Here is a 23,704-nt window from a genome sequence, read left to right on the forward strand (position 1 = left end):
CTAGGACTGCGTTCCAAATGGCACCCTATTCCCTACGTAGTGCACTGCTTCCCAAATGACATGTGTTTTCAGAGGATGTTCAAATTGTATCTCTCTCATAAGTCCCTGGAGCTAATCCAATGGTTACTAGAGAGAGAGGGGGACAAACATAGAGGGAACAACAAAGACAGATAGAGAGTGACAAAGAGAAAGCGAAAGAGGCGTCTCTGTTATTTACTGTTGTAAATTGTCCTCCAAGGACCTTAGTTTGTCAAAACTCTTATAAAAAAAGGTTTGTACCCATAGCGGAACCCTTTTTTGTGCCCTCTATTTAGGGTTCTTCATAGAATCCACTATATATATATGTTTCTACTGAGAACACTATGAAAGGTTCTGCCTAGAACCCTCTATGAAGGGTTCTAACAAGAACCATTGTATCATCTAACGGCTCTTCTTAGAACTCTCTATGAACGGTTCCACCAGTGTTATTAGCCTTTACGATTAAATTATTTATGAGTGTACATTATTCACAGTGGGGCAAAAAACTATTTAGTCAGCCACCAATTGTGCAAGTTCTCCCACTTAAAAAGATGAGAGAGGCCTGTAATTTTCATCATAGGTATACTTCAACTATGACAGACAAAATGAGAAAAAAAATCCAGAAAATCACATTGTAGGATTTGTAATGAATTTATTTGCAAATTATGGTGGAGAATAAGTATTTGGTCACTAACAAATAAGCAAGATTTCTGGCTCTCACAGACCTGTAAAAATAAGTATTTGGTCAATAACAAAAGTTAATCTCAATACTTTGTTATATACCCTTTGTTGGCAATGACAGAGGTCAAACGTTTTCTGTAAGTCTTCACAAGGTTTTCACACACTGTTGCTGGTATTTGGCCCATTCCTCCATGCAGATCTCCTCTAGAGCAGTGATGTTTTGGGACTGTTGCTGGGAAACACGGACTTTCAACTCCCTCCAAAGATTTTCTATGGGGTTGAGATCCAGGGAGACTGGCTAGGCCACTCCAGGACCTTGAAATGCTTCTTACGAAGCCACTCCTTCGTTGCCTGGGCGGTGTGTTTGGGATCATTGTCATGCTGAAAGACCCAGCCACGTTTCATCTTCAAGGCCCTTGCTGATGGAAAGAGGTTTTCACTCAAAATCGCACGATACATGGCCCCATTCATTCTTTCCTTTACACGGATCAGTCGTCCTGGTCCCTTTGCAGAAAAACAGCCCCAAAGCATGATGTTTCCACCCCCATGCTTCACAGTAGGTATGGTGTTCTTTGGATGCAACTCAGCAGCCCCAGATCGAGGGAGATTATCAGTGGTCTTGTATGTCTTCCATTTCCTAATAATTGCTCCCACAGTTGATTTCTTCAAACCAAGCTGCTTACCTATTGCAGATTCAGTCTTCCCAGCCTGATGCAGGTCTACAATTTTGTTTCTGGTGTTCTTTGACAGCTCTTTGGTCTTTTCCATAGTGGAGTTTGGAGTGTGATTGTTTGAGGTTGTGGACAGGTGTCTTTTATACTGACAACAAGTTCAAACAGGTGCCATTAATACAGGTAACGAGTGGAGGACAGAGGAGCCTCTTAAAGAAGAAGTTATAAGTCTGTGAGAGCCAGAAATCTTGCTTGTTTGTAAGTGACCAAATACTTACTTTCCACCATAATTTGCAAATTAATTAATTAAAAGTCCTACAATGTAATTTTTCTCATTTCGTCTGTCATAGTTGAAGTGTACCTATGATGAAAATTACAGGCCTCTCATCTTTTTAAGTGGGAGAACTTGCTCAATTGTTGGCTGACTAAATACTTTATCAGAAGGACGTGTGTAATTTTTTTTGTCACCCACAACATGCATTCAGAATTAAGATTAAATACTGAGACAACCTCAATCATCTAAACTGAAACAACAATCCCAGTAACGGGTGCAATGAGTCCTACTACTAACAGATTGTATGTTATTTATCTTTGTGTGGCATCACAAAGAGTGTGTGAGAGAGAGAGAAAGAGAGAGAGAGAGAGAGATCATGAGCAGATGGGCTCCCGCATGTTTTTACAAAAAGATAGATAGAGTAAACTTGGATTTTTCTGCACGGACATATACAGGACACTACCCTCCACAACATTACCTTCACTCCAAATCAAAACTCCAAAATTAAAACTTGATGTTGGACAAAATTCCCTGGAAGGATTGTGATTTTTTTTACAAGGAATCTGCCTCCCGAAAAAAGCTTCTCCCAAGTGAGTGTGACACCTACTCCCATTGCCTGCTGCACTGCTGTTTGGATTGCAACTGGCGATCTGTTCACCATCTGCCCTGGCCTGTCTCCCGTCTGGTACAGGTACCCCTGCCACAATCCCGCCTCTCCCGAGTTTTCACTTGCCTCCAGCACACACGCACTGTTGGGGCGAGTGACTCTGAACTTACAATGGCTAGCCCCAAGTCGTTATATTTTTTTATTGTGCTTTATTTGCCTCGTGACTCTTGCATGCTTTGTTGACTATGAACTTGCTTGTTTACCCAACCGTGAGACAGACTATGTTTGTTCCCACACTCGGGACTCTGGTTACAAGGCCTCCCATCCTATTCTAACCACTTCTCACCGGCTTTGTATTCATGTTACCTGATGATCCTGCTGTACAATATCTAATGCACATTCAAATGTCATACAAAAATCAACACATCAGAGCTCTCCCTGTCCTCTGCTGTGCCCTGATTGTATTACTGCTGATGATATCTGGAAATGTGCATGTACACCCTGGCCCATCTACTGTTGCTAGCCCCAATTCTGACTTGTGCTCTGATATGTGCTTCACTGAGTTCTGCTTTTTGTAAAAGCCTGGGTTTTCTGCACGTTAACACTAGAAGCTTATTACCTAAAATGGATCAATTGAAAGTGTGGGTTCACAGCTCCTATCCAGATGTGTTGGTCATTACTGAGACGTAGTTAAGAAAGAGTGTTTTAAACACTGTTGTTTATATTTCTGGCCATAACCTTTTTTTGTCAAGACACATCTTCCAAAGGTGGTGGAGTGGCAATCTTTACCAAGTAACACCTTCAGTACTCAGTTGTCTCCCCCCCATCAGGTCTGTCCCCAAACAATTTGATTTGCTGGTTTTAAGCATTAAACTTTCAAATAGCTCTTTGTTGACTGTTGCAAGGTGTTATTGTCCACCATCAGCAATGGCTTGTACCCTAAATGGCCTAAGCTCGCTCCTGGCCAAAAGTCTGAATTTGTCATGCTAGGTGACCTAAACTGGGACATCCTTAAACACCTGACCAAGTCCTAAAGCAACGGGACTCCCTAAATCTCTCGCAGACTATTACCAATCCCCTAATGTATGACTCCAAACACCCAGAAAAGGCTACTCTCCTTGATGTTATCCTCACAACTAATCCTGATAGGTATCAGTCTGGTGTTTCCTGTATTGACCTTTTAGTGATCACTGTTTTACAGCCTGTATTCATAATGGCTGCTCAGTGAAATGGCCTGTCCTGATTTGTCATAGACGCTTGCTAAAAAACTTCAATGAGCAAGCCTTCCTTCATGAACTGGCCTCTGTAAAATGGTATAGAATCAGCTTGGTCCTCTCAGTCGAAGACGCTTGGGCCTTCTTTTTTTATACTTTCAGTGGTATTGTTAACAAACACGCACCCATAATGAAATTGAGAAATGAGTGCACTCAGGCTATCCGGAAGGCCAAAGTTAGTTACTTTAAGGAGCAGTTCTCTCTCTGTGGGTCCAACCCCAAGAAGTTCTGGAAAACGGATAAAAACCTAGAGAATAAACCCTCCTCCTCACAGCTGCCCGTGTCCCTTAATGTTGATGATGTGGTTGTTACTGACACGGAGCACATGGCTGAGCTCTTTAATCACCACTTCATTAAGTCAGGAGTCCTATTTGACTCAGCCATGCTTCCTTGCCCATCCAACATGTCCTCATCTCCTACCCCTTCTAATGTGACTAGCCTCGATGCTCCTCCCTCTTTTTCCCTCTGCCCCGCTACAAAATTTCCCCCTGCAGGCGGTCACTGAGTCCGAGGTGCTAAAGGAGCTACTTAAACTTTACCCGAAAAAACATCTGGGTCAGACGGTTTAGATCCTTTATTCTTTAAGGTTTCAGCCCCGATCATCATCGCCAAGCCAGTCTCTCCTTTCTGGCGCGGTTCCCATTGCTTGGAAGGCAGCCACGGTGCACCCTTTATTTAATGGGGGAGATCAAGCTGACACTAACTGTTATACTAACTCTTATTTTGCCCTGTCTATCAAAAGTGTTGGAAAAAAGTTGTCAATAATCAACTGACTGGCTTTCTTGATGTCTATAGTATTCTTTCTGGTATGCGATCTGGTTTACGGTCAGGTTATGGATGTGTCACTGCAGCCTTAAAAAGGTCCTAAATGATGTCACCATTGACCTTGATTCTAAGCAATGTTGTGCTGCTATTTTTATTGACTAGGCCAAAGCTTGTGATATGGTAGATCAAGGCTCGATGCTAGGCCCCACTCTCTTCTCAATTTACATCAACAACATAGCTCAGGCAGTAGGAAGCTCTCTCATCCATTTATATGCAGATGATACAGTCTTATACACAGCTGGCCCCTCAATGGATTTTGTGTTAAACACTCTTCAACAAAGCTTTCTTAGTGTCCAACAAGCTTTCTCTGCTCTTACCCTTGCTCTGAACACCTCCAAAACAAACGTAATGTGGTTTGGTAAGAAGAATGCCCACCGGTTTGTTTACTACCTCTGAGGGTTTAGCGCTTGAGGTAGTCACCTCATACAAGTACTTGGGAGTATAGCTAGATGGTACACTGTCCTTCTCTCAGCACATATCAAAGCTGCAGGCTAAGGTGAAATCTAGACTTGGCTTCCTCTATCGTAATCGCTCCTCTTACAGCCCAGCTGCAAAACTAACTAAGATGCCAAGCAAGAAAACACTCAAACTGTACAGTTTTATCTCCATCTCTTCATTCAAAGACTCATTCATGGACACACTTACTGACAGATGTGTTGCTACTTCACGTGATGTATTGCTGTCTCTACCTTATTGTCCTTTGTACTCTTGTCTGTGCCCAATAATGTTTGTACCATGTTTTGTGCTGCTACCATGTTATGCTGCTGCCATATTGTGTTGCTACCATGTTGTTGTCATGTTCTGTTGCTACCATGCTTTGTTGTCATGCATTGCTGCCATGCTGTTGTTGTCTTAGGTCTCTCTTTATGTAGTGTTGTGGTGTTTATCATGTCGTGATGTGTGTTTTGTCCTATATTTTTATTGTATTTTTTATTTTTAATCCCATCCCCCGTACCTGCAGGAGGCCTTTTGCCTTTTGGTAGGCCGTCATTGTACTTGCCTGGTTAAGGTTAAATAAAATAAAAAATAATGAAATCAATCAACCAATCAATGTATATGCAAAAACAAACAATTCTGAAAATCACCTGCAATAGAGCATGCTGGGAAATATGATATATGGTTCTACATAGAACCCTTCTTGCCTTCCAAAGAATCCTTCTTGCCATCTGAAGAATCATCAAAAAACCCTTTGTTTCAAAACGTTTTCTGATAAAAAAAACACCTATCCCTCTGCAAAGAACCCTACTGGAACCCTTTTTAATAAGAGTGTACACAGGCTTGAGAAGTACCAGCAGGGCCGTGTAGTCTCTAACATCAATGGGAGGCCTGTGGGGTTACTGATCCCTTAACGTCTAAGAGTGGATAGCAGAGTAAAGCAAAAAGCATTGTCAATCCGGCGTTTTGTATTGACTGTATAGCATTTACTGCGATGTGGCCTCTGCAGTAGTCAGGGCATTCATACTTCTTACACTTTGAGGAGCAGAGCAGAGCTGTTGTGAAGGAAGTTGTCAGCAAAGGGAGATTGTGTTTATACAGGACGTTTGCCTGACCTACCGTCAACCAATCATGTCAATGTGGAGCTATAATGGAGCCCTCTGCATTGTTAAAACATTTGGGAGACGCACGGCATCGCCATACGGAGCTTGATTTGGCATCCGGAGGTGCCGCAATTGTGCCACACCCTCCGTACTGAGCCTCCGATCCACATCAAGCATCAATCGGCTTTAAGAGACTCGCACATATCCTCACATAGTCAGTCGGGCAGGCAGAGAAGTACACACACACGTCGACAAACAAGTACACACGTGCATGCAACAACGCGCGCATGCACTCACAGACACACAGAGTTACCAACATACCCACACGCTTGCCGATACCTCCATGAACACATTCTCTGTACTACAGCAGCCTCTTGATACTGCTCTATGGTGACATTTGTCTTCAGAAGGACTCACCTCCCTAATGAACATGCATACCAGGCTTCTGAAAGAGGATGTGTGTTGTAAACAAATCAAATGTATTTACATAGCCCGTCGTACATCAGCTGATATCTCAAAGCCTGCTGACATGTTGTTTTTGGAATCACAGAGAATAAAAATGTGATATATGCAAGAAAGAAAGAAGCAAAGACGAAACTGGAAAGTCCTGTTTGAGGAGGGGAAAAAAATAAAGCCCTCCCCTCTGTCTCTCATTCTTTCTATCGCTCTGTCTCTATGCAGCTGTCGAAAGCAGCCAAGCCAATTGCAGGTCTCAAGTTCCAGTGGTGTAAAGTACTTTAGTAAAAAATACTTTAAAGTAGTACTTAAGTTGTTTTTGAGGGTATCTGTACATGACTTGACTAATAATATTGACTTTTACTTGTCTTCAGGAATGTAGTGAAGTATGTACTTTTTACTCCATACATTTGAATGCTTAGCAGGAAAGGAAAATGGTCTAACTCACACATCCCTGGTCATCCCTACTGCCTCTAATCTGGCGTACTCTCTAAACACATGCTGCCTTTGTAAATGATGTCTGAGAGTTGGAGCGTGCTCCTGGTTATTCGTCAATAAATACAATCTAGAAAATATGGCCGTCTGCTTTGCTTAATAATATAAGGAATTTGAAATGATTTACGCTTGTACTTTCACTTGATACTTAACACATTTTAGCAGTTATATTTACTTTTGATACTTAAGTATATTTAAAACCAAATACTTTTAGACTAACTCAAATAGTTTTTTACTGGGTGAATTTCACTTGAATAATTTTCGAGGTATCTTTACATTTATTCCAGTATGACAATTGGGTACTTTTTCCACCAATATCAAGTTCCTAAAGACAAGTCTCTCACAGTGCAGCCAAGCCACTTAGAAACGTAGTGCCTAAGAACAGAACAGGAGAAGAATCCCATAGCTCCCATAGGAATAGGCTAAACACGTACAACACGTGGTTAGGAAGGGACTATGTCCTGAGATTGTGGGTCGTAGACATCATGCAGGTACTATTCATCTGCAGTGGTTCTACACCATAGCGCTGTGCACCATGATGTGAAATTGCATGGAAAGCTCTGATGAGAAATTATACCTTTTTGAAAGCTAAAGAAGACCCATTGGGTTCTGTCAGTGCATGCAGTAACCAACTCAACACGCAACTACCAACTTGCTGCTGGTAGAACAAGTGTCCGGCAGCTCAAATCACCCTGTATCATTGGTGCAGCGGAGAGAACAGTTTTTCAGGTGCACATTGAAGGTTTCTCTGGGGAATATTTCATACATCAATATCAGATCAATTTCTATAAAATCTTTGCAACTGAAAATGCCGTCCTCAGGAACTTCTGCTTGCAATCAACATAGTGTAGCCTACATGCACAAAAGATGTGAGTAGACCTCCTTGTGCAGGAACATGAACCCTTTGGGATATGCAACCATGGCAGATCATTCATGGATATTAAACCAAGAGGAAACTTTACAGCATGATAAGGGCCAGTGCGGAACGTTTTCACTGATGGGAGGGTGACCTTTGAACTAAAGGCAAACTCCACGTCCACACACCCCTGCCAGTATGGACAAGGGCCCCAAGGCAGCAACCAAAGATAATGATTATATAACCCTCAACTACCACTGCAGTCAGTTTGTGTCCAGGCCAGAATGTTAAACAATTTCCAGTAAAATGTACAGTGCATTACTGGTAGCAATTTGCCAATAAGTTATTGTAATTTATTTTACACAACAGCTATTGTATTTCATTTTATGGTAATCCATTTTACAGTACCAACATGTTTACTGCATTCTAATTTACAGTATATTACTGGAATTATCCATGCCGTGACATATTACCCAGTGTTCTTTGCAAGTTTTAATTTTTACATTTACATTGTGGTAATTTAGCAGGCACTCTTGCCCTTAGCAACTTACAGTCACTGCATTCAATGAAGGTCGATAAAAATAACGCTTATCACAGTCATAGCAATTAAAACATGTCTATAACCGTTACTTAAAATGTTGTTATAGTTAAGGATCCATTGGTGAAAATAATTGTATACTGAACAAAAATATGAATGCAACATGCAACAATTTCAAAGAGTTTACACAGTTACAGTTCAAATGAGGAAATTGGTCAATTGGTAAATTCATTAGGCTCTAATCTACGGATGACTGGGAATACAGATATGCATCTATTGATCACAGATACCTTCGAATAAATGGGCCTCGGGGTCTCGACATGGTGTTTATGTACATTCAAATTGCCATTGATAAAAATGCAATTGTGTTCGTTGTCTTTAGTTTCTGCCTGCCCATACCATAACCCCACCGCCACTATGGGACAATCTGTTCCCAACGTTGACATCAGCAAATCACCTGCCCACGATGGTGCCGGAGGAGATGGCTGCCGTTTTACAGGCTCCTAACCAGCTGTGCAATTTTGTGTGTTTTTTTTCACATTGTTTGTAACTTATTTTGTACATAATGTTGCGGCTACTGTCTCTAATGACCGAAAAAATAGTTTCTTTATATCAGAACAGCGGTTACTCACCTCGAACTGGACAAAGATTTTTTCTTTAATGAGTCCGACGCGAAGGATATACTGCTTCTCCAGGACCAGGCCCAAATCCCCATTATTCGTGTAAAGAAAATACGGAAATTCAAGGGGCGGAGATTGGGGTGCCTTGTGAGAATTTGTCGGCGAGTGGGTAACCCACCTCTACCATCCGTTCTATTGGCCAACGTGCAATTACTGGAGAATAAAGTGGATGATCTCCATTCGAGACTATCCTAGTAATGGGACATTAAAAACTGTAATATCTTATGTTCCACTGAGCTGTGGCTGAATGACGACACAGATGACCCAGCCAACTGTTTATTTTCTGTGCATCGGCAGAACAGAACCGCTACATCTGGTAAGACGAAGGGTGGGGTGTGTGTCTATTTGTCAATAACAGCTGGTGCGCGATGTCTAATATCAAGGAAGTCTCAAGGAATTGCTTGTCTGAGTACCTCATGATAAGCTGTAGACCACACTATCTACCAAAATACTGTATTACACTGTATTTCATTGCTCTGGCATCAAGGTTTTATTTATTTATTTATCTCACCTTTATTTAACCAGGTAGGCAAGTCGAGAACAAGTTCTCATTTACAATTGCGACCTGGCCAAGATAAAGTAAAGCAGTTCGACTCATACAACAACACAGAGTTACACATGGAGTAAAACAAACATACAGTCAATAATACAGTAGAAAAATAAGTCTATATACAATGTGAGCAAATGAGGTGAGATAAGGGAGGTAAAGGCAAAAAAAGGCCAAGGTGGCGAAGTAAATACAATATAGCAAATAAAACACTGGAATGGTAGATTTGCAGTGGAAGAATGAGCAAAGTAGAGATAGAAATAATGGGGTGCAAAGGAGCATAATAAATAAATACAGTAGGGGAAGAGGTAGTTGTTTGGGCTAAATTATAGATGGGCTATGTACAGGTGCAGTAATCTGTGAGCTGCTCTGACAGCTGGTGCTTAAAGCTAGTGAGGGAGATAAGTGTTTCAAGTTTCAGAGATGTTTGTAGCTCGTTCCAGTCATTGGCAGCAGAGAACTGGAAGGAAAGGCGGCCAAAGGAATAATTGGTTTTGGGGGTGACCAGAGATATACCTCCTGGAGCGGATATACAGGTGGATGCTGCTATGGTGACCAGCGAGCTGAGATAAGGGGGGACTTTACCTAGCAGGATCTTGTAGATGACCTGGAGCCAGTGGGTTTGGCGACGAGTATGAAGCAAGGGCCAACCAACGAGTGTACAGGTCTCAGTGTTGGGTAATATATTGGGATTTGGTGACAAAGCGGATGGCACTGTGATAGACTGCATCCAATTTATTGAGTAGGATGCTTTAGATCGGTAGGCTGGTCAGTTTTACGAGGGTATGTTTGGCAGCATGAGTGAAGGATGCTTTGTTGCGAAATAGGAAGCCAATTCTAGATTTAACTTTGGATTGGAGATGTTTGATGTGAGTCTGGAAGGAGAGTTTACAGTCTAACCAGACACCTAGGTATTTGTAGTTGTCCACATATTCTAAGTCAGAACCGTCAAGAGTAGTGATGCTGGATGGGTGGGCAGGTGCAGGCAGCGATCAGTTGAAGAGCATGCATTTAGTTTTACTTGTATTTAAGAGCAGTTGGAGGCCACGGAAGGAGAGTTGTATGGCACTGAAGCTCGTCTGGAGGTTAGTTAACACAGTGTCCAAGGAAGGGTCAGAGGTATACAGAATGGTGTCGTCTGCGTAGAGGTGGATCAGAGACTCACCAGCAGCAAGAGCGACATCAATGATGTCTACAGAGAAGAGAGTCAGCCCAAGAATTGAACCCTGTGGCACCCCCATAGAGACTTCCAGAGGCCCGGACAACAGGCCCTCCGATTTGACACACTGAACTCTATCAGAGAAGTAGTTGGAGAACCAGGCGAGGCAATCATTTGAGAGGCTATTGAGTCTGCCGATGAAGATGTGGTGATTGACAGAGTTGAAAGCCTTGGCCAGGTCACTGAATATGGCTGCATATTATTGTTTCTTATCGATGGCGGTTAAGATATCGTTTAGGACCTTGAGCGTGGTTGAGGTGCACCCATGACCAGCTCTGAAACTAGATTGCATAGCGGAGAAGGTGCGGTGGGATTCGAAATGGTCGGTAATCTGTTTGTTGACTTGGCTGTCGAAGACCTTAGAAAGGCAGGGTAGGATTGACATAGGTCTGTAGCAGTTTGGGTCAAGAGTGCCTCCCCTTTGAAGAGGGAGATGACTGCAGCTGCTTTCCAATCTTTGGGAATCTCAGGCGACACGGAAGAGGTTGAACAGGCTAGTAATAGGGGTTGCAGCAATTTCGGCAGATAATTTTAGAAAGAAAGGGTCGATTGTCTAGCCCGGCTGATTTGTAGGGGTCCAGATTTTGCAGCTCTTTCAGAACATCAGCTGACTGGATTTGGGAGAAGGGGAAATGGGGAAGTTACAGTGAATATCTCAGTATTGTCTTAGCACTAACCAGATATAGTCAGATATACTGTATATCATAAGATATCTGGTGGTACTGAACAAAAATATCAGCGCAACATGTAAAGGGTTGGTTCCATGTTTCATGGTCCCACGTTCCATACGCACAAAAAGCTTATTTCACTCAAATATTGTGCACAAATTTGTTTACATCCCTGTTTGTGAGCATTTCTCCTGTATCAAGATAATCCATCTACCTGACAGGTGTGGCATATCAAGAAGCAAATTAAACAGCATGATCATTACACAAGTGCACCTTGTGCTGGGGACAATAAAAGGCCATTTTAAAATGTGCAGTTTTATCTCAAGTTTTGAGAGAGTGTACAATTGGAATGTTGACTATAGGAATGTCCACCAGAGTTGTTGCACGACAGTTTTATGTTAATTTCTCTACCATAAGCCGCCTCCAGTATCGTTTTCGAGAATTTGGCAGTACGTCCAACCGGCATCTCAACCGCAGACCATGTGTATGGTGTCGTGTGGGTGAGCAGTTTGTTAATTTCATGTTGTGAACAGATTTCCCCAAGGTGGGGTTAAGCTACGGACAATGAACAAAATTGCATTTTATCGATGGCAATTTGAATGCACAGAGATACAGGGATGTGATCCTGAGGCCCATTGTCGTGCCATTCATCCGCCACCATCGCCTCATGTTTCAGCATGATAACGCACAATATCATGTCACAAGGATCTGTACACAATTCCTGGAAGATGAAAATGTCCCAGTTCTTTAATGGCCTGCTTTATTCACCATACATGTCACCCATTGAGCATATATGGATCAACATCTACGACAGCGTGTTCCAGTTCACGCCAGTATCCAGCAACTTCGCACAGCCATTGAAGAGGAGTGGGACAACATTCCACAGGCCACAATCAACAGCCTGATCAACATTATGCAAAGGAGATGTGGTGTCATACTGCGTGAGGCAAATGGTGGTCACACCAGATACTGACTGGTTTTCTGATCCCACGCCCCTGCTTTCTTTAAAAGGTATTGGTAAACAACAGATGCAATATCTGTATTCCCAGTCATATGATATATCCGTAGATAAGGCCTAACAAATGTAATACAATTGACTGATTTCCTTACATGAACTGTAACAGTAAAATCTTTGAAATTGTTGCATTTATTTTTCAGTATATGTTTATTCAGCATAAATGTTATTATTAAGTAACTACTGCCACATATCACTTCAATTGGTTCTTTCTCTTCCCACAATATTTCTCCACAATAAACCATCATTTACAGTTTGCTGCAGAAAATATATAGCAAAACAGCAATACAGTACTTTGCTGTTGAATTGTAATTAAAATAAAATCAGCAATTTCTAATAGTGCATATTTAACTATATACACTGTATATTTCAGCATACCAACTGATATTTTGTGTTTTATATCACCTGCAATTTAGACCCTAACAAAAGCATCTAAACTGACAATGACTACTGGGCAGAACAGATCAAAAGGACATGGCTAGCAACTCAAATATTAAAGGTTCTCTGGTCAGAGGTTGTGCTCGCCACCACCCGCCCCGAGATGCAAGCACGGCAGGGCCCCGCCCCCGGCCCAAAGTGATTTTCCAATGGCCGTACCAAGTCCCGCCCGACACCCAGCTGAGCGTGGAATCGAGCGTACCCATAACTACCCGGACCAGCATACAGCGTGAAGCCAAACCACAAAACATAAATAACAAAAAGCAAAACATACAATAATCCTACGCCCACCCCCACCCCTGATTGGAGGAACTCAAACATTTACACTGTACATTTGTGTATATAACTATTTCAACGCTCATCAATTCTACCCTTAAGAAAGCCACAGATCAACCCACATTTCCCAATAAATCATCATTGTAACATTTCCCCAAGCAATACATCTCTCCATTCTCCCATGGCGTCACACTCGGGACTTGAACCTCCCCATCTGCAACATTTCTGCCAAAATTGCCCTGAAAATAAACATTTTACCCAAGGCAGCAATGATATTTCCTATTGACTGACTGTGGTCCTTCAAATCGCCTAACAATAGAGTTTCCAGGTCCAACCGCACCCTGATATTATGGAATAACAACCATTCCTGGACCTGCCTCCAAAAACAAGCCACCGACGGACAGTACCAAAAGAGATGCTCTACAGATTCTACCTCATGGCAGAGTCTTCAACTGTCTGACTGTTGAATAGTATATAATATTTTATATTGAAAAAAAGCTAAATTGATGCATCAGTTGTCTTGTATATCAGTTCATAAACCCAGGGCCATGGTATTGGGACATCGAAACTCTGTTCCCAACTATCTTGTATGTAGCATAGTGGCCAACCCTCTTGACCATAAGTGAAACAGATTTTTTACGATCTATATTAGCTATTTTAAACCATTTATGATGTTTAATTGGTGGCAGACAAACAAATGAATTCCAACTCTGTATAGCTTCATTTAAAATAAGGTGACATTAAACAGGGTTCCATTGTCAATCCACCAGAAATTGATAGTTTTAATCTGTATAACAGCAAAGAGCCCCCTTTTAAACATCAGACATGCCTCTCTAAGAGTAGCTTTGAGAGAGAGAGGTGTTCAATGCCTTGATATTTAGTAGTTTTTGCTCTCCAAACTCAATAAGAAATAAAAACAATTTTTTGCTGATACTTTGATCTGTCTCCTATATAAACATAATTGTTATGGAACCACTACCACATTCCAGTTAAATTGGTACAGCATTCTCACTAACGGATGAAACAAATATAATTGCTTATTAGACACACCTCGAAATATGTTAATGAGTAAGAAACAACAATACCCCACACCCACTAGTGTTCAAAAGGGTTTTGGCACTCCAAAAATACAGTATTGATATTGTATTCTGAATCACAGTAAATTACTGGCAGCAATTGGCCAGTAAGTTACTGTAGCGTTTCAGGACAAGGTATGTAGAATTCCTGAAATACAGTATATTATTGTATTCTGTGGGGACACAGCATTCTCACTCACGGTTGCAACAAATATGAGCGGGAGGTAGCCTTGTTGTTGGACCTGAAAGGTCGCTTGTTTGAAACCCCCGATCCGGCAAGGTGGAAAAATCTCAACAACTGCTTCCTGGGCGTCTATTAAGGCAACCCCCAACACTTCTCTGATTTAAAGGTTGGGTTAAATGTGGAGGATACATTTGGTTGAATGCATTCAATTGTGCAACTGTCTAGGTATCCCCTTTCCCCAAATATAGCTTATTTATGGCAGACCTTGAAATATGTCAGAGACTCCCTAAACTGAATAGAGTAGATCACCGTAGAATGCACAATACCTTTCTGTAAACACTGTAGAATGCACAGTAAAATACAGTAAATGTGTTACACAGTATTAATTATAGTGCATTGTCAGAGACTCCCCTCCCACAATGCACCGTAATTAATACTGTAAAACACATGTATGGTATTTTACTGTGCATTCAACAGAAAGGTCTTGTGCATTCTATGGTAATCTATTGTATTCAGTTTATACAATATCATACTGTTGATTAAAACAAGTTACTGATACAATTACAAAACGTCTAACAGTATATCCTTACCAAGCCTCACAGAGAATACTGTGACCCATGTGTAACAAATTCAGAAAAATAGTGGATGACTAAAAGAAGGCAACAAATGGGTTAAAATCTCAACTAGCCTGGCTGTGGAAAAACCCAGGCAGCATTCCTGTAGCTTGGGGGACTGGGACAGGTACAGCAGGATTTGGGTCAAGTTTCAGACTCACAGAGGAAGTGTGCAATTTGGCACTGAATGCCACCCTCAGAGTGGGGTCACAGCCAGGGCCTGCCATTATCAACAGCGACCCTGGAGCAATTGGGGTTAAGTACTGTACCTTGCTCAAGATTTTTCACCTTGTCAGACATGGGGATTCGAACCCAATGCTCCAACCTCTAGGCTACATGCCGCTCCAACCTCTAGGCTACATGCCGCTCCAACCTCTAGGCTACATGCCGCTCCAACCTCTAGGCTGCATGCCGCTCCAACCTCTAGGCTACATGCCGCTCCAACCTCTAGGCTACATGCCGCTCCAACCTCTAGGCTACATGCCGCTCCAACAACTGTACTCCCAGACAAACATTTTAGCTCCATCACTGAATATGTCCTCAACACCGCCTCTCACCCCTATTTGACATATCAAGAAAAACTTGATATAAAAGTGTAGGCTAACTGGTGCATGGGGCAATAAAACATATGTTTTTGTCTTAACTTAACACTTCTGCAATGAGAAAAATATTTAACATTTTCTATAAGTTAAATGCATATCCTAAAATAGAACAACTCTCCCAAACTCCAATTATTAGGGTAAGGCTCCACTAGGGCCAACATTTGTTACTTTGATTCAAGGAGTGTGCAGTGCAACATGTAGCCTAGTCTATGCGTGGGAAAAAATAACTTAACAATGTCTTGCATGTGCAACTTGGAGTATAAGACTGTCACAAAACTCTCATGTGCAGTTGTTTATTCATAGTAGTAACCGAGTACAAGAGTTATGAACAGCCTTACATCACGAAAAGCATGTATCGATATCCATGTCGGATGCGCCGGCGTGCTCGATGTGAAATCAGATTATACAATAACAATGGCCCCAGATATCTTGTTGCAACAATATCCATTCATAGATTTTCTGTTATTTTGCTGAAACTATAAATATGAATGGAATAAATTCCCTCAAAAACATCAGTCGATGAACACAGGCAAATTCGAATCGTAACATTTCAATTCTATGTCAACACCATATAGACATAAAGTAATGCAATTCACATCAATATGTGCAGTAATAAAGCGCTCAAATTGATCTACCTTACAGTAGACAGCCCGATCTGAAGCCGCCATATCGTCAGAAATCTAGGTGCGTTGAGAAACTGTCAGTGCGAGATCGGGAGGAACGAGGAGAGAAAAATAGTCCCCTCCAACACGTCCTTGTTTGTCTCCTAAACAACGCTGTCGCTGTCAAAATTCCCCACCACACAGACCATAGAGCTCGACCCACCCGCCGGAACTGACGTCATAACTGACAGCTGAGGCAAAGAAGCACACACCCCTGACACACCTATCATTTCAACGAATAGAAAAAGTTCATTAAAAGATCTCAATTGTCAAACTCGCGTCCTCGCTCATCGTCTCCTCAACATCCATTGGATGAGAAAGCCAGAGGTCCCGCCTCTCTGTCCTTCTCCTCCAATAAATTTTGAGAAGGAGGAGGGGAGAGAGCACTCGAGAAGGTTGATATTGAGATTCTCCCCATGTCTTTTCCTTGTTCAGGACGCCTCTTAACAATGAAATGACATGAGGGAGCAAGGCAAGGACAGTCCACATCATCCAACTCTGTCCACTCGTAGCTGTTTGCCAATGTAGTAGGAAAGAATGTCACAGAAGCATCAATAACACTAAATATGGGCATTATAAGAACTTTCATGCTCCACTTTTATGCCCTCATATCTACATTTACTCAATGTTTATATACCTGTATTACCATGTTATAAACATAAACACACACACAAACACACAGGTCGTTATTGTAAAATATAATGGGTTCTCAATGACTTACCCGTTGAATAGTGGCAAAATGAACACATTCCACTTCAAGTGCCCCTACTAGTTCCCCGAATCCCATGTCATGCCCCCCTCTGCCTCCACAGCTCACCACTGGCCCTAGAGACTACACTCTTAAAATATGCTTGGGTTATTTTTGACTCAGCCAGTTGGGTCACTTGAAAGCCTTGTTCATATTGGCAGTTTGAAGTGACTCAAATCCTATTTATTTGCATATCCGATTCAAATCTGTTCTTTCTCCTGCAGTCTGAACAGCCAAAACACAGCTGTACTATGACCACTAGTGTAGCCATGTTACCGTTGTCAGTGGTTTGAAGTCAGACATAAATCAGATTCCTGGCCATGTGACTTGTGTCTGAATGGCCAAATCTGATTTATTTACCCTCAAGTGGCTTTTAGACTGTTGTTTGACATATCTTGTTGCTTGCTAGCTACTCTGTTTAAAGTTTTGACAAGACTATATGGTAACTAACTAGCTTGTTAATTGTTTACAAACAAATCAGTGAATGTGCTAGAAAGCTAAACAGCTACCTAGCTATCTAGTTGACTGCTGTGGCTAGCTATCTAGTTGACTGCTGTGGCTAGCTAGCTAGTTGACTGCTGTGGCCAGCTAGCTAGTTGACTGCTGTGGCTAGCTATCTAGTTGACTGCTGTGGCTAGCTAGAGAGTTGACTGCTGTGGCTACCTAGCTAGTTGACTGCTGTGGCTAACCAAAAAGGACTTGTTTTGAAAGTTGGATAATTTATTCTTTGAGGCTTTAAAAGTGTTCTTACACTATACTTTTGAACATTCAAAGCAACTGTGAAACATCCGTGGCCGGCATTGTTGCCACCTTAGCTTGCTACATAACTTCTGAGCAATAGGAAGCATGAGCACCACCAATCAGCCTACACCACTGTGAACACACACCTGTTGTTACTATGACCACTAGCGTAGCCATGTCAGCAAATTACTGCTGTCTGAACACACAAAAATTTAATTTGGTTACTTGTAACTTGCTGTTTGGACAGTCAGTAGTCCAAAATGGATTTAAAAAACAAAACTGATCTGAGCATTAAGGCCTGCAGTGTGAACAAGGCTTCATTCGTTATTGAGCTATGATCCACAGCTTTAGAGCAGACGACTGGAGGCGTGGCTTAACAGGGTGTGGCTGTCAAATAGTTATTTTTGGCCACCTGTGAGAGTACATGTAATTCTGGTTAATCTATTCTGTTGTATTGTCAACACATGTTAAGGGGTGAGCACTGACACTTTGGTAGCTTAATGAGGCTTACACAAGTTGAGTTCCTCAAATGCCTATACGTATCCCAACGTTGGAGTAGTTACAACTTTATATTATTTTAACAATGTTATTAATTGTATATTAAAAAGGTCATTCTTATTCCCATGTAAAATATATTTTTGAGTGACTAAAATATTAACCTTAATATTTGTTTTAGATAAAAATGCTACATTGTGTAGAAAAATTACTTTAACACTCATGTCTGACTACTAGGAAGTTTGAACAGACAGGCTGAGTGGGCATGGGGGCCTATATTCATGAGCTCCCCCTAACTGACAGCTCTTTGAAACACCTATGTCAAACAACTTGAATGTAGTGAGCAGCATTATTCTCTTATACTACTTTGGTGATACACAAAGCAACTCAAACATTGAAATTGCATCAATTATACATCTCCCATTTGCACATCGCTTGTAATGTAGTACACAGCAGCACACATGCATGTGTTGACTTGGCAACTATATCCGAGTCTTGAAAGACCCCCCCCCCCCCTTTTGTTCCAAGACCCCCCCCCCTTTTGCACCAGACACAGATTAATAGCGAAATATATAAGTATCTTTGCCATAGATTAAAACGGTAAACTTTGTTCATATATTTGCTGACAGTTTACAGTCAAATGTTGGCACCAGTAGAGTAGCTATCTTGCTATATAAATCACGCCCTTCTGCAAACACGCCTTCTCCGATGTTGGTTACAAGGTATAATTTAGTTAAATTGGGTAGAAGAATATCACGTTACCATTCACGTATTAAAATTAGAAAGTTAGGGTGATGTTACCATGTGCCCTTAACAATCCTGCTTCCTAAATCCAAATTGTTTGACACAGGGCAGGGGACCAGTAACTTCATGATCAAACTTCTCTTTTCATTCTTTGATCTGGTTAAATCCAAGTATCATCAAAATTCAAGAAACCTATTATTTTGACTGTTCATGACCATTAAAATTTTTAAAGTGCAAAATATTGAAGAAAAACTTAACATTTACCGTGTACAAAAATGACATAATGAACATTGTATTACACTGGGCTGAACTATAGTCCAATGTAGTATGTAACAATATATTTCCAGGAACTGTAATTTGTATTTTTAAAATACAAAATACTTTCTATTCATTTTTTCATAGCAGATCACTATGGTCCCCTTTCACCTTGCATTGGTGTCAGAAGTCTGATGGCACTATGGTGTGATAAGAATATTTGTTAAATTAACTAAACATAAATGTGTATGTAAAAATGGACAATTGTAAAGCACGCTGAGTATTATTCCCATAAGCTCCGCCCAAAACAAGGTTTAGTCTAGAAGGATCACATATTTTGCCAAAATTGACATTTCATAGCAGGTTTAGGATAATTAACGTAGCAGGTTAGGATAATTAGGTTAAGTTGTATCCCATCTAGCCATGACCCCGAAACAAGGCCAATAACATAATGAATAAAAATGTAAATGCAACATGCAACAATTTCAAAGATTTTACTGAGATACAATTCATATAAGGAAATCATTCATTGTAAATAAATTCATCAGGCCCTAATCTATGGATTTCACATGACTTGGAATACAGATATGCATCTGTTGGTCACAGATACCTAAAACAAAAAAAGGTAGGGGCGTGGATCATAAAACCAGTCAGTATCTGATGTGACCACCATTTGTCTCATGCAGCGCAACATACTCCTTTGCATAGAGTTGACCAGGCTGTTGATTGTGGCCTGTGGAATGTTGTCCAACTCCTCTTCAATGGCTGTGCGAAGTTGCTGGATATTGGCGGGAACTGGAGCATGCTGTTGTAGATGTTGATCCAGAGCATTCCAAACTTGCTTAATGTGTGACATATCTGGTGATTACGCAGCACATGCAAGAACTGGGACATTTTCAGCTTCCAGGAATTGTGTACAGATCTTTGTGACGTGGGGCTGTGCATTGTCATGCTGAAGCATGAGGTGATGGAGGCGGATGAATGTCACGTCAACGGGCCTCAGGATCTCGTCATGGTATCTCTGTACAGTCAAATTGCCATAGATAAAATGAAATTGTGTTCCTTGTCCGTAGCTTATGCCTGCCCATACCATAACCCCACCACCACAGTGGGGCACTATGTTCACAACGTTGACATCAGCAAACCACTTGCCCACAAGACACTTTGGAGACGGTTTACAATAAATTAACATTCAATTCTCTGGCAATTCCTGCAGTCAGCATGCCAATTGCACGTTCCCTCAAAACTTTAGACATCTGTGGCATTGTGTTGTGTGACAAAAGTGCACATTTTAAATTGGCCTTTTATTGTCCCCAGCACAAGGTGCACCTGTGTAACGATAATGTGGTTTAATCAGCTGCTTGATGTGCCACACCTGTAAGGTGGCTGGAGTAGCTTGGAAAATGAAAAATGCTCACTAACAGGAATGTAACCAAATTTGTGCACAACTTTTTAGAGAAGTACATTTTCTGTGCATGTGGAACATTTTTGGCATATTTTATTTCAGATCATGAAACATGGGACCAACACTACAAGTTGCGTTTAGATTTTTGTCCAGTGTAATACCCTGTGTGCTTTGCAGTTCATTTTGGTATGTCCATTTTGACATAAACATTTACATATTGGTCATTTGGCAAACACGCTCATCCAGAGTGACTTACAGTCAGTGCATTCAACTAAAGCAGATAAACAACACATATCACAGCCATAGCAAATAAAACGGTTCTGTAACCGTTACTGAGAATATTGTTGCTGTTTGTGTCGTCTACTTGAAAATGTCCTTCGGTATTTTAAAATACTAAATACGTATTTAAATTAAATCAATTTCAAAGTACAATTATTTTCTAGATTATTTTGATACGTTGCTCTTTATTGTATTTTGTAATTGTATTGTAATTGTAATTCGGTAGTTTTGCCCTTAGCCTGATGAAAAGGTCATATAATTCTGTCCAAACAAAACAGGCATACCAGGGCAGGAGGACCTTGTCAATGAGAAGCTTGTATAACATGTCAAAAACACTTAATTCTAAATAATTGTTTTCATGTAGCTTAAATTCTTCGGCCACGCTAATGTGAAAAATAAGACAACCAGTCCATATCATTGTGAGGAATGCCAAACGCATCATAGCGTGGAGTATTAAGTTACCCACAGTTCATATGATTTAGCAGAACACGCATTAAAACCTTGAGGAGAATGTGATAACATATGGATATTGCAATAATTGTTGCACTAAGTTCAACATTAGTGGACCATTTTTGTTTGTACAGGCCTGGCCAGGTGCTGAGTGTGCAACAACCCGTCCACTGATTACATTTCTCCTGCAGCCTGTTTCTTCATGTTCTGTCCCCGGTCTGGACTCCATCACACTGTGCCATTGGCAGAGTGCTGTGTGTTGCTCCATCAGACTCTGGCTGCTGGCCCAGATACCTTCCTCTTCTTCCCGTACCCTGGGGCCAGTTTGTACCCTCCAGACCCCTGTGCTCCAAATACTGTGCTCCACACGCGCGCATGCACACACACATACACGGCCCTGTGGCAAGCGGTAATCGACAGCTCTCTGCATTCCCTGGAGTGGCTCCAAGGCCCCAGCCATGGCACTGGAGGTTTTTCCCTGTGAAGAAAGGATCATTAAGAAGATAGGGCTCATTTCAACACTTTTTGAACATGTCTCAGAGGGGTTGTCAAAAAAAAAGAAGAGTGTCCAGCCATCGGATTTACTGTCTCTCTGTCTGCACCTCTTTGTTTGGTTTCACAATCTGAATCTGGGAATGGACACAAAATGTTTCCCCACAGCTCCTTCATGGGGGGATCAACCCATTGACTCCCATTTGAGACAAAATGGCATAACCGTACAGATATACAATATAAACTCAGCAAAAAAAGAAACGTCCCTTTTTCAGCACCCCCGTTTTTCAAAGATCATTTGTAAAAAAACAAATTACTATCATTGCCTATCATTGTCTTCAAATATCATTGTCTGAACGACTGACCTACACTGAACAAAAATATAAATGCAACATGTACAGTGTTGTTCCCATGTTTCATTAGTTGAAATATATGTATTTTGAAATGGTTCATATGTGCCAAAAATGTTAGTGAGCATCTCTCCTTTGCCAAGATAATTCATCCACCTGGAAGGTGTGGCATATCAAGAGGTGGGGGGGGGGGGGGCTGAGGAGTATTTCTGTATGTAATTAAACCCTATTGTGGGGAAAAACTCATTATGATTGGCTGGGCCTGCTTGTGCCTTCCAAGGCCCACCTATGGCTGCAATCCTACCCAGTCATGTGAAATCCATAGGTTAGGGCCTAACAAAATTATTTAAATTGACTGATTGCCTCATATGAACTGTAACTCAGTAAAATCATAGAAATTGTCACCTGTTGCGTTTATATTTTTGTTCAGTATATAAAAACTATTAAAAAAAACAACAGCTTTGGTGCTATTTTAACATGTATGTTGTGAATTTTCAAATCTCTTAATACAAAACTCCAAATTGGTAACATTTGTAACGCAGCAAGTCTTACATTCAAAACCTTCTCTTGTGCATTCATTTTGTTTGGAAACATCTTTCATCACACGACCATTGATCCAAAATATTGTGAAATGCCTTGAACAGCAAATGACACCTTTACAGTGCATTCGGAAAGTATTCAGACCACTAGAAATCCTCATCAATCTACACACAATACCCCATAACGACAAAAGAAAACAAGTTTATTAGAAATTAAATACTCAAATATCACATTTCCATAAACATTCAGACCCTTTACTCAGTACTTTGTCGAAGCACCTTTGGCAGCGATTACAGCCTCACGTGTTCTTAGGTATGACGCTACAAACTTGGCACACCTGTATTTGGGGAGTTTCTCCCATTCTCCTCTGCAGATCCTCTCAAGCTCTCTCAGATTGGATGGGGAGTGTCACTACACAGCTATTTTTAGGTCTCTTCAGATATGTTTGATCGGGTTCAAGTCCGGGCTCTGGCTGGGCCACTCAGGGACATTCAGAGACTTGTCCTGAGGCCTCTCTGGCATTTTCTTGGCTCTGTGCGTTCGGGTTGATGTCCTGTTAGAAGGTGAACCTTTGCCGCAATCTGAGGTCCGGTTTTCAGGAAGGATCTCTCTGTACTTTGCTCCGTTCATCTTTCCCTTGATCCTGAATTGTTTCCCAGGCCCTGCCGCTGAAAAACTCCACACAGCATGACGCTGCCACCACCATGCTTCACCGTAGAGATGGTGTCCGGTTTCCTCCAGACATGAAGCTTAACATTCAGACCAAAGAGTTCAATCTTGGTTTCATCAAACCAAAGAATCTTGTTTCTTATGGTGTGAGAGTCCTTTAGGTTCCTTTTGGCAAACTCCAAGTGGGCTGTCATGTGCCTTTTACTGAGGAGTGGCTTCTGTCTGGCCACTCTAACATAAACTCCTGATGTGCTGCAGAGATAGGTTGTCCTTCTGGAAGGTTCTCCCATTTCCAAAGAGGAACTCTGGAGGTCTGTCAGAG

At 41.4% G+C, this 23,704-nt stretch overlaps 1 protein-coding gene across 2 annotated transcripts in view; it reads right to left on the minus strand.

The window, feature by feature from the left end:
* Nucleotides 1-16,341, minus strand: part of LOC135509527 (peroxisome proliferator-activated receptor alpha-like) — a 62,876-nt gene extending 46,535 nt beyond the window's left edge. Inside the window, exon 1 of one of the 2 annotated variants that reach the window (XM_064930264.1) lies at nucleotides 16,193-16,341. The gene's annotated coding sequence lies outside the window, so the exon portion shown is untranslated. Of the gene's footprint in view, nucleotides 1-16,187 lie in introns of both variants that reach the window. The other variant, XM_064930263.1, reaches the window with a different exon arrangement.
* Nucleotides 16,342-23,704: the final 7,363 nt, after the last annotated feature.

The sequence above is a fragment of the Oncorhynchus masou genome, chromosome 22 (assembly GCF_036934945.1).
Source record: "Oncorhynchus masou masou isolate Uvic2021 chromosome 22, UVic_Omas_1.1, whole genome shotgun sequence".
Lineage (NCBI taxonomy): Eukaryota > Metazoa > Chordata > Actinopteri > Salmoniformes > Salmonidae > Oncorhynchus > Oncorhynchus masou.